The sequence below is a fragment of the Pleurodeles waltl genome, chromosome 2_1, assembly GCF_031143425.1.
Source record: "Pleurodeles waltl isolate 20211129_DDA chromosome 2_1, aPleWal1.hap1.20221129, whole genome shotgun sequence".
Classification (NCBI taxonomy): Eukaryota; Metazoa; Chordata; class Amphibia; order Caudata; family Salamandridae; genus Pleurodeles; species Pleurodeles waltl.
This window is the reverse complement of record NC_090438.1, coordinates 274,214,102-274,226,755: the sequence shown is the minus strand read 5'-3', so window position 1 is coordinate 274,226,755 and position 12,654 is coordinate 274,214,102.

Sequence of the window (12,654 nt, the reverse complement as noted above, 5' to 3'; positions counted from 1 at the left end):
CTGTGAATTGTGAGTATTAGTTGGGGGTGTATATTGTTGAATTGTATGTATTTAGTATTTATATATTTATATATTGTACGTATTTAGTATTTTGCCATTGATAATGTGTGGGTATTTGGTGCAATATCGGATGAGAGACGGCGATTATAAAGCCGTAAGAATTTGTTGTAGGATGTAGTTCCTTTTTAAAAAGAAGGGCTATTTTGGTTTGCTCACATAAATAAACGTATTCTTTGTCGGTCCCCCGTTCGGTAATATTTTCTCAACGTGAGTAAGAATAGCTTCGTCGAGGGGCCGTATGAGCTAAAAGATTGGAATGTTGCCCAGCTGAGTTTTGTTAATTTTTTTGGAAGCGTGACGGCAGGTCCGTGTTCCTATAGGAACTCACGCTGGGGCCACGCCTTACTACGTCTGCTTGGATAAGATAAAAGGGCGTCTTGAGAAACACAGCGTTTTCTCTGCAGAAGGATGTGAGACACGTTTGAAGTCGGCATACAAATGAATAGAGAGGTATATTATCGGAGGACTGGGGAACACTGTGGCATGGGTATTTTCACCCAGTCCCTTTTGTATTTGAGACGGATGTCTCTGATTTAATAATTGGATTTACGATTGAATTCTATAGCAGGACCGGAGGCGAGGATTATGCAGATCTTTCTTCACTTTTTATTAATTAGCAAGTTCAAAGTTAAACACAAAATGAACAAAAAAACTACAAGTTCCATGAAGCCGCCGCCATGGTAACCAGTATCCAATGAGGTTCCTCCATTAACGCCGGTATAAATATCCTCAAATGCGTCACATTTCCTCTTTCTTCACTGCTACCAACCGTCAGATAAGTGCCTTTACTGCCTCTGGTTATTTTTTCTATTGTCCTCATAGTGTTTGAGTTGCTTAGAGCGTTATTTCCTTTGAATTATACTGTTGTAGCAACGAGCGTTGCTACGGGCGTGTGCTCGGCTCGGAACAAGCGTTCCGCTCGAGCGCTTTCATTATTCTCTCAACACGCTTCGGGCCCGACAGAGGGCGCGCGCGGTGTTGTTTCAAGCGCGTTTGAGCGCTCGTGTGTTTAAAACACTCAGCGCTCGTTTTGGCATTATTATTTAAGTTTAATTTTCAAATTTCTTTCACACTACTGTGTTTTCTTAGTTTCCCTACCCCGTGACACCTATTTGGTAGGCATTACCCCTGAGGGGAAGAATTTTTGACTTACAATAGCTACTGCTTGACCGAGGGGGTAGGGAATTACCCTTTATATATTTTTTATGGGGTGTACTCTCTGTCGCATTGTTGTGTTTCGTCTGAACCTCAGCATGCATTCCTCACAGGAACATGAGCCTTTTGCCAACATGTCCCCAGGTGAGGGTCCCTCTCACCGTACCCTTCCCCCTGGGGTGGACGCTTTGTTCTCGCAAGCGATTTCACACGCCTTGGCCCCTCTTAGGGAAACAGTAGCTAAACTCACGGAACAGGTGTCCAAGGGTACAGGCATGTTTGGTATGACGGGAGCGGAGGGTGATACCTCTACCCTTTTGGCTCCCAAGAAAATGCGCAAGCGCGACGCAGGGCACCTGGAGGATAGCGAATTTTTATCACACTTCAAGAGTGCGCGCGCGCATAAGCGTTTACCCTCCCGGGAGGGTCGATTGGCCGGAGTAATGGGTGACATGCTTCACCACCTATGGAACTCTGACTTGGGGTCACCTAAAGGCATCATGGGAGGTTCAGACGAGGATTCCTCATCTTTGGATGATGACTCAGGTCGCCCTTGGCGTCCTAATGCTACCCTACCTGATCCTTCTGACCCGGGGGATTCTGACTCCGATATGTTTGAACCGGAGGGTATCTACCATCCGCGTTCCTCGGAGTGGCGTCCAGACCACAAGGTGGCTGAGTATGTCGCCAGTAAAATTAGACAACCTTTGGACAAGGAGGTGCGTGCTCGTTTATGGGCGGAATGCCCACGTCCGTCTTTATCAGATAAGGTCGCTTTTACACCTGGTATAGACCCAAAAATGTGTACCTTTTTTGCAAAGTACACCAAAGATCCCAAGAAGGGAATCGATCGATCCTGGAGGGCATGCCAGGACAAACTTCTCGATGTGTTGGGACCCCTCACACAGATAATTCAATTGGCAGAACGCGCCAAGCAATCAAACACTTCCCTTCAGACAGACATTGTCGCAGGATGGGCCCAGAGAGCTGTCTGTCTACTGGGCAACGCGAACTGTGCCATTTCGGCAGAAAGGCGCAGGTCTTTATTAATAAAAATAGACCCCAAATTAGGGGAGCTTTCTAACTCGGAGGCAGGGGCTATTGCCCAAGGCAATTTATTTGGTGACCCTTTTGTAAAGGAGTTGGGTAAATTTGTTGCTACTTTTTCGGCTCTCGATAAAGCCCAATCATCCATCAAAAAGATTTTCCCCAATAAGGTTTTTGGCAGGGCCGGACGAGGCAGTGGTCGCTCTTCCGGCCGTCTTTACCAGCAAGGCCCCGGTTCCTTCTGAAACAACGGTTGGCGTGATGGCCGACAGGGAACGTTCTTCCCCAACAGAGGGAGGGGGAAAGGCAGAACTTCCAGGAATGCACGAGGAGCATCTAATGCCCCAGGAGGTCCCTCTGGTAAGGCTTATCCCTTTTTCCCCTCAAAACTTCGGAGGGAGATTGCGGTTTTTCAAGACCAATTGGAGGCGTATTACATCAGACGCATGGGTTCTACAGACAGTGTCAGGGTTTCAGATAGAATTCTGGGGTACCCCGCTTCAAGGAAAACTGCCACCGCCAATAGTGTTTTCTGCAGCAGACTACGAACTCATAGACTTAGAAGCTCAGGATCTACTGCACAAGGGCGCCATATCCTTCACATCCCGGCATCCCACGGGTTTTGTAAGCAACATCTTCTTAGTAGAAAAGAAGGACAAGGATTTTCGGCCTGTCATCAATCTTCGGGCATTCAACGAATGGGTTGTTTACAGGCATTTCAAAATGGAGGGTATTCATTTGCTCCGCGACCTCCTTCTACAAGGGGACTGGATGGTTCGTCTAGATCTCAAGGACGGATACCTCACCGTCCCTATTTTTCCCCCTCATCGCAGATTCCTGCAATTCATCTGGAACGATCAGGTATTCGAATTCACCACTTGAAATGGAAGTGGATTATTGTGTGTATGTGGTCTGTTATGTATTGTGCAGGATAACACACATGACTAAGGTACAGTCAGTGTGTGTGTGTGACTTACCTCTATTCCATTGCCACTGCCATTGTATGATGTCCTTTGGATCCAACGATGGGCTCCCTCTGTTAGCAAACAGCCAGTACACCGCCTACAGGGATGTAACCTCTCAGTATGGTCGGCAAGAACCTGCCAGCCTGACGGCTAGGAAGAGCAGAGCCACAAACATCTAAATATCGGGTCGAACACTGTTGATGTGTTTTTGGGTCCACTGCAGTGGCGGTTTGGCGGTATTACCGCCAAGGTCTAAATGAGGCAGTCTATTGGTTCAGAGATATGGGTATATAAGCCCTGTCATCCATCTAAGTTGCTGAAAATAAATTCCTAAGGTGGATTTTGAGGATACCACTGAGTATACCTGCAGAGATTGTGCATGACGAAGTGGGGGCACAATATTAAAATATACAAAAATATAAATAATATACAACTCCGCCGTGGACTATTGTGGTGTTTTGTCTGGTTAAAGAAGGATCTGGAATTCAGTCGATTTGTTCTGAAAGATTGCTTGGGACAGGATTATACCCATCGTATCCCATAGTTGCACTACATTAAAGGTATTCTGGGTGCCCTTGGCAGACCTGAACTCTTCTTTGAACCAGAACAAAATTTCTAAAACAGATATTTTATGGGTCAAGGAATCATTTTGCATTTATGTTTATGAAAAAAGGGTTGAACTCTTGCTGTCTATAAATTCTTGTAACCAATATGCCATGGTGATGACCTTGTGTAAAATAGAATTTAATTTGACTTTGATATGCCAGCTTGGCACAGACAACATTTGTTATTTTTGCTTGAATATATTTCCTCAGCTTGGAGCTGGCTGGCATAAACCATCAGATTCTCCAGTTTGCAGATGTGAAATGGCTGCTGCACTGTACCCTTTACATATTGTTTTTATGTGCCCTAAATTTGCTAATTTGTGTCACAAGTATACACATCCTCTTCTTTTGCCATTTAATTTTAAGCAAGCTTTAAAGTATCTACAATTTTGAGCCAGTATTAACGTTTGGTTTTGTGTATCATGGTTTTTAGCTGGGGTGTGTCACTCTGCGATATGACATTTTGCTGTATTGTTTTTGATGATTTTATGTTACTGTTTATAATGATGTGCTTTTAAGATTTACTGTGTTAAATTGAATAAAGCGATTTTTGATTTGATTTGAACCCAAGTCAATTTGTTTTAAGTGAGAGTTGGGATATGAAACCTTACAGGTCCATGCCATTGAGCCAGGTTTTGACTAGTCCTTACTTATTGTTCTTTGCAAATGATAAGAATTTTGTCCTTGTGGGGTTGAGCTTCAGGTTTCTCATTCAGATCTGCATGAGGTTAAAAAGGGTGTGCCCCTGAATACTGAAGCCAGAATATCGAGGGAGGTAAATATTGAGGACACAATATCTAACATCAATATAGAATCTCGGTATTGAATATTAATATATACTGTATCTGCCTAACTTCTCATGTATGTGCCATGAGCATGGAATATCTGGAGTGCAGCAAACTTTGAAGTACAGTTGTGTATTATTTGCATGCAAGGTGATGCTGTTATTGGTAAGTAGAGCTACAAAGAGCTCAATCTAAAGGTTGAAGATGACAAGAGATATAAGATGGAACCTTAGTGGGCATCTTAGTAATAAGGATCCTCTGGGTCCTGGAGGTACCCGTGTGAATGAATTGGTGTTGGTTAGATAGGTAGGAGGAGTACAAGTTCAGGACATTATGAGGGAATACGACTTCAGAATTCAGGGTGTATATGAGGGTGGGAGCCATCTTTATCTGTACTTACAGAAGAGGTTGTCTATGAGTTGTAAGACTGCTGTCTCCATGCTGCAATGCAATCTGAAGCCAGATTTGCATTCATGCAGGAGATGGTTAGCATTAATGTGACCTTGGAGCTGAGAGTACATTGGCTTTTCAGTGATGTTGTTGATGAAGTGTAGCTGAGTGATAGGCTGATAACTGGCGAGTTCATGAAGGTCTAGGGTGAGTTTCTTCAGGAGTGGAAGTATCTGGCCTCTCCTGAGAACTTGGGAGATGCCTTGAGTGAGGGAGCTGTTGACAATGGTGAGTAAAGATGAGAGATGTTCTGCAGAGAGCTTTGATGAAGGACAAGGGTAAGATATCATCTTCATATGAGGTGGCTAGATTGGTAGTCATGCAGGAGATGGTTAGCACTGATGTGACCTTGGAGCTGAGAGTAGATTGGCTTTTCTGTGATCTATATGATGAACAGTAGTTAAGTAATAGACTGATAACTGGCAAGTTCATGAAGATCTGGTGCAGGTTTCCTCAGGAGGCAAAGGATCTGGCCTGTCCCAAGAACGTATTGGTGGATGCCTTGAGTAAGGAGTTGTTGTCAACAATGAATAGGAATGAGAGATGTTCCAGCGGGGGAGCTTTGAGGAAGGGCAAGGGTAAGATGTTGTCTTTATGTGAGGTGGCTTTGAAGGAGCTGAATATGCCAGTGAGATTTTCTAGAGGCATGGATTTGAAGGATGACTAATCCAGAGTGCTAAATGGCATGAGTTTAAGAGTAGTAGTAGATTTGGTATTTTTGCTATGCTGTTGGGTTATCTATATTTTTAACTGGAGAACTGGTTAACCGTGTTGCATTTGTCTGTGGAGTAAGGGTCTTACGTGATGAGGTAAACCAGAGCTTTGTGTTGAAGAGTGTTCTTTTGCCATCTTCATTGATGGGGTTGGTATAGTATTTGTCTTTGGATGATATGATGAGTTGTCTGTGTTGCTTGGAATGACTTAAGTAGTAGGGGTCCAGCTGGCTGGTGAAGTCTTCTTGGTTGGTGGCTGCATCAGAGATCCACTGTCCTATAATTCTCAGAACTATTTAGAGGAGGAGGGGGTCATCTGCAGTTCCCTGTCGCATCGCTTTAAAGCGCTTTCACATCACCTGCTGCATGGGTCAGGCTGGCTGGTGACTTTATGTCGGTTGGTGGCTGCACCTGGAGGAGGAAGGGCCATCAACAGTTTCTCACCACAGTGCTAAAAAGTGCTTCAAATCACCAGCATCGTGGTCCAGCGGGCTAGTGGCTTTTTGGTGGTTGGTGGTTGCATCAGGGACTCACTGACTCATAATTCCAGAAGCTGGTTAGAGGAGGAGGGGCTGCCTACAGCTTCCCACTGCAGTGCTATAGAGCACTTTCATATCACCCACAGCTTGGGTTCAGCTGGCTGGTTTTGTTGGTTTGTTGGTTGGTGGCTGCATCGGGGACTCACTGTCCCATAAGTTCAGGAGCTGGTTGGAGGAGGAAGGGCCACCTGCAATTTCCTACTGTGAAAGGGCTTTCACATCACCCGCCGTGCAAGTCCAGCTGGCTGGTGACTTTTTGTTGGTTGGTGGTTGCATCAGGCACTCGCTGTCCAGTAATTCCATGAGCTGGTTTGAGGAGGAGGGGCCACCTGCTGTTTCTCACTGCAATGGTATAAAGTGCTTTTACATCACCTGTGGTGTGATGGCCACTTGCTGGGCAAAGAATGGGCCAAAAGCTCTCCCGTTATTGCCTGGAAAACGCTGGGCTGGGCCACCCCATTAGTTTTGCCAAAACTCGGGTACTGTTTGTATTTTTCTTTTCTTTTCATTTCCTTCCTGTGATTGTTTGTACCTGCAAACTGGAACACCATGGGTAAATAGAAAGTGCAGGAGAACGGTATAGGGCCCCTTCCAGTTCCACTCTTGATGGGTTTCTGCAGAAAGCAGTGGAGGTAATCAGCAAGGAAATTGAGTTGGATGAATTCTGACCCTCAATTTTGTCCTCCCTGCTCTGACCTTCCCCTTGTGTACCCAGAACACAATCAGCACCAGTGGCTGTTACCCTCGGCCACCCTAGCACCAAATTCTAACTGGAGCAAAAGGATGAAGTTCTCCAATTGTGTGCGTGGCCCCAGCCCCACCAAAGGAGTCAGAAGGGGCCCAAGTGCAGATGCTACATCACACACTGCAGTACTCATGCTCCGAGGTACCTAAGGGAGCAGCAGGCAAGAGGAAGAGGCTCGCTGTCAACACCAAATCCAAAAGGCTGTGTGCTCCAGCTTACATGTGGAAGGTGCACCCACACCTGGGGAAAAGGCCAAGACACATGATGGGGCTGCAGGACCTGTGACAAACTCATTTCAGCTGTAATGGGCAAGCTAGAGCCTATTTACCACTGTCTGAATGTTCTAGAATCAGAGATTCAGAAACTTAAATGCCTAAAAACTTCTAGGCCCCAGGCAGCCATTCCCTGTACTATGCCCCTCACCAGCAAGGCAACCTGCCCCCAGCCCTTGCCTATCAGGGGTGTCCCGGCAAGACCACAGTTGTTCCCCACAGCTGGAGTATCTGGTAGCAAAAATAGCCCGACCACTTGTGAGCCAAAAGGAGCAGATTGCCGGCTAACCAAAGGGGCAGACAGGGGAGGGAAGGGTGTCGAGCCCAATCAGGGGCCAAGCTCAGGGACAGAAGCCCACATCATTGAACTTGCCACCAGATGCCTGCCCGTATGTTACAATATTGTCTAAAGTGTCTTGTTTAGGAAATGATTCTGATGAGTCTTTTCCCAACTGAAAAACAAGACTCTTAATTGGCTTTGTACTCATGCTGGGTTGTCCTATTCAGATGCTTGCCATATATTGATGGTTAGGAGGGTGGATTGGGTAGGGCCTTTGCCCAAGATATTCCTGGGGATTGTATTGTTGTAAACTTTAGGCACCAAATTATTGCCCAAAACCTCCTCGCTAATTGTATGCACCATAAGCTGCCAGATTCTAACATCTTCCTTCTACTGTTGGGCTTCTTCTATCATCACCTAAGGGACAGACGTGGGGTTGCTTTTCAGCCCTCATTGGTGGGTTATCGAAGTTGTACACTGGGAGCAATTGTTGGTCATCAGGGTCTACCTGCCCCAACAGCAACTCCCTCTCCACTAACTGATGTTGATTGACTTCTTAGCAACCAGAAGGTGTCCAGCAACAACATTATTTCCTGCCCAGTTAGCCCTATGCATAGCTCTACCCCAGGTATAACTGTCCCTGTACTTCTAGACGATGAGCCAGGTCTCATTTTAGGTGAGGTGGGCTTTTTGGTTAACTCTTCCATTGACATTACATCTCTGCCTCTAAATATACATGAGTGCCCTCCTACGAATGCCATAAAAACTTTCCTTTGGCAATCTATCGCTCTTCCCCCGCATACAACCCTATTGAGTTGGAATTTTGCAGACAGGGATTAGGGGCAAACTCTGTCCCTGAGTATGACACCTTTGGTGATGGCCATGATATTAGCCTATTCCAGGAGACATATGCAATAGACCAAGTGAACCGGGCGGCTATAAAAGTTATAGTATTCCAGCTATCAAATCCAGTGCAGGACGTCCCTCAGATGGCCTATTAGCTCTGGTCCGGTCCACTCTATCCTACTCCATGTGGGTTCACCTGGTGTCCAAGGGTTGATTTATTCCCGCCCAAATCCCAAACCTCGCCTGATAATTAACATCTATAATAGGAGCTGTAGCCCGAAGCAGGAATCAAAAACCTTACAACTATTGGATAAAGTATTATTTGACTATTCAAGTATTCATTATGTGCTTGTGACGGGGGAATTTAATCTCTCAGATGAACCAAGTGGGTTGGCCTGTGACCTGTCAAGTGTTGAGGAAGCAACCTGGGATGTGCCCGATCTCGCTTGTTGTGTCAGAAGGAACTCTCTAGAGCAGCACTCCAGGTTGTGGAGCTCATCTTGACACCAGGAATTTGGGCCTGCAATAGCTGAGCCCCCTCTGATAAAACACTTGCACCGAAATGTAGACGAGGGCAGTACAATAATACAATTGATTACATCCTTCTGGATGTAAGACTATGGAGCAAATTCAAAGACATTTTGGTGGTAGAACAAGAGGAAAATGACCACAATCCCGTCTATTACATTGAAAATCAATGATCCTCCTTCACCTGGCGGATGCAGACTGTGCCCAGACCCAGCTTGTAGTCACATATAAAAGGAGGAATGTCAAATGGGAAACAGTGGGTTCTCACCCTAAGGAACTAAGGCCCTATATTAAATCCTCATTTCCCACATGGATAGTATTTACATAAATTGGGGGAATATCGAATTAATTTCAGCAGAGCACAATATGGCATTTTCCAAACTTAGGGACCTACTCACTAAAGGAACCTGGGGTTCCAAAACCAATTACCCCAAAGGGTTAGTACAATGGCCCCTGTAAAAAGGGGAAGACTTATTTGCTAAAAGCTATAAAAGGGGGAGGGGCACACAAGCCATCAGGAAAAGTAGGGCTATTTACCGGGCTACTCTAAGGGAAGCCAAAGCAACCTGGGAAGTCAGCATTTGGTCTGATCGATTGGATGCCCCTACAACCAACTACCAGAAGAAATTCTGGACCTTGCTTAGTGCGGGCGATGGGAGACCTGGTAAACCCGCAGACACATCCATTCTACCTTGCGAATGCATTAACCATTTTGAGAAATTGTACTCTTCACTTAATGCCACTGAGATGACCCTTGTATCTGCCAGCCATTCCATTATTACAGATCCTAACTTCCCCCAGTAGTTTTCTCCCGGTGGAAACTGAGCATGCAGTGGCCTCATTTAAGCTTAGAAAAGCACAGACCTTGACAAGATCCCCAAAGATGTTTTAAAGCAGATTTTACGGTTTGGGCACCTCAACACCATCTCTACGGAAGGGGCAATCCCAATATCTTGGAGGGGAGCAGACATTGTCTCAATTTTTAAAAAGGGGGACTCCAGTATCTCGCCCAACTACAGAACAATCAGTTTAATAGACAATGTGCAAAAGATTTTCTGCTCAAGTGGTTGTTGGATTGGTGTGAGGAAACCCACGTCCTCTCTGGATTGCAAGTAGAATTCAGGCACAGGACCAGCAGAGTTGACCAGGTTTTCTGTTGTCTCCTTGTTAAATGGAAGACGGTGGACCTGGCCAAGGGTGGACTTTTTGTGGCCTTTTTTATGGGCGAGCGCAAAGCGCTCTGTCCATTCTGTAATCTCTCTTTGGGCTTCAAACCACGCCCATGTCACGTCAGTCACTTACATTGGTTTGTGGGCTTGCCTTTTAAAATCCACTTGCTTTCATTTGTGAAAGACATGCATACGTCCTGCCTTTTGCGGTGTTTAGCCTACCTACACAGCATCGGTAAACTACTAAAAACATACAAGGCTCGATGTTTTCAGCCTGGGGTCTGGACTACTTTATCTGTTTATTTTCCATGCAGCGCTAATAGCTCTAACTTGAGCAAATGCGAGACTCGTTGCATTGAAAATGCTTGCTTATCTTCTTGCTGTTTTTGACCAGGAGCCTAGAGGAAAGCTTTGGGAGGTCCTCCAGGGAATGGGGATTCCCCCAAATCACCTGTATTTGATTTGGCTACTCCACAAGGAGAACTACGCCAAAGTTAGGTGTGGCACGAATGAAGAACTAACTGAGGCTTTCCTGGTAAACCAAGGCATGGCGCAGAACTGCATGCCTGCCTCAACCCTCGTTCTCTTATACATAAATGCCTTTGGCCCTGATTTAGATCTTGGAGGTGTTACTGCCAAGCCATATCGACAGCAAACCCGAAAAGAGTGTTAAGCTAACTGTGATCTGCCCGCTGTATTTAGATGTTACAGTTCTGCAAGCGGATTGAATGGAGATGGATTGCTGACAGAGGGAGATAGTGGCAGATTCCAGTGGACTTCGTACAATGGCAGGGGCTATGAAAGAGAGGTGAGTGAGACGCACACACTGTACCTAAGCCTTAACACAGGTGTATCCCTGCACTACACACTACACAACACAGCACATACATTAAATAACGTATTGCCATTCCAACACAACACAACCCATCCATGCCGGAAACACACATTGACATACATCCATTGCACAACACACACACACCATTGACACTGCACCCACACATGACACAAGCACAACAAACAACACAACTACACACTCAGATACACAAACACACTCAAACACAAGCACAACTACATACAGCATGACAAAGACCACCACACAATAACACTCACCTGAATTTGTCACACGGCAACACAACATACACAACAAAATCGGTCTCAGATGCAAGTGACACACATATAGACACAACAACACCACCCACTCCAGCTCCCTCCACCTCAAACAGCCAATCCATACACAAATAATACGCATACTGACACACACATACACAACAGATGGCACAAACCTATCTGTATAGGACCCCTTGCAATGCGCACACATGGACACCGTTTTCCAGTTTGAGTGTACCGTCTTTGTGGTGCCAGCATTTATTTTGCAATGAATGATGACACCCCAATGACAGTTTTGTATGTGTGTGATATACGTGTTGTGCCAGTGTGTCCCTAGCCATGTGTGACACCATCATGAACCCCACATATGCATGTAACAGTAATTTTAAGTAATTACTGTGACATATATCTGTCTACAGAGGCCCGACCCCCCCGATGCGGTGCCGACCTAAAGTATCTTGGCAATGCGGTGTCCCTATCTTTGTGTCTGGAGACAGGGGGGTTGTGTTTTCTCCTTGGGTCGGTGACAGCAGCAACGGCAGGTAATGTTGAGTTGTGTTCATTTGAAGACGGGGTGAAATGCGGAAAAAATGAGTTTTTCCCACCTTCCCCCCCAGTCCACCATCTCAAACATGGAGGTCAGACCGGCACTTTTTTCTTGGCAGTAAGGCACATCCAAATCTGCACAGCAGGAATGGTGTCCAGGGTTCCGCCATCAGCCACTTTTCCCTATTGATGTGGACGGTCTTTTTGGCAAAAACCAATGTTCGAATGCAGACTTTCGTCCATGGGACCGCCAACATCTAAATAAGGTTGGCAGACAATCACAGCTTTGGACGGGTTTTCAGTTAAAAAAAAGTCCACTGCAGATCCGTTACCACCAACATCTAAATCAGGCCCTGTGTCTCCCACCTACTAAATGATGTCAACGATTTCCCTACCCTCACTGGGGAAAAAATTCCCATGCTCCTTTTTGCAGACAACACTCTTTTACTGTCCAAAACAAGGAGGAGCCTGCAAAATCTGATTGATAGATTTAAACAGTTCTGTGGAGATTTTGGCCTTGAAATCAACACACTTAAAACCATATATATGACTTACTCCAAGAGAGGCAGGGCGAGAGAGGTTAAGTTGGGATCTGAAATACTGGCAAGAGTTGGGGAGTTTGACTACCTGGGCATCAGGCTAGCTTAAACTGGATCCAGGAACCCTCAAGTCCTAAAGAGCACCATAGTAGTCAATCATAGACCTGGGGGCATATATAAATTTGCCAAAAAGCTAATTGAACCCCTGTACTTCCAGTGGTTAAAATCTACAAGACTCAAGCTAGAGGGGCAGCACTCTATGGTGTAGAAATATGGGGCCACTGCGTATAGAGGAAAATACCT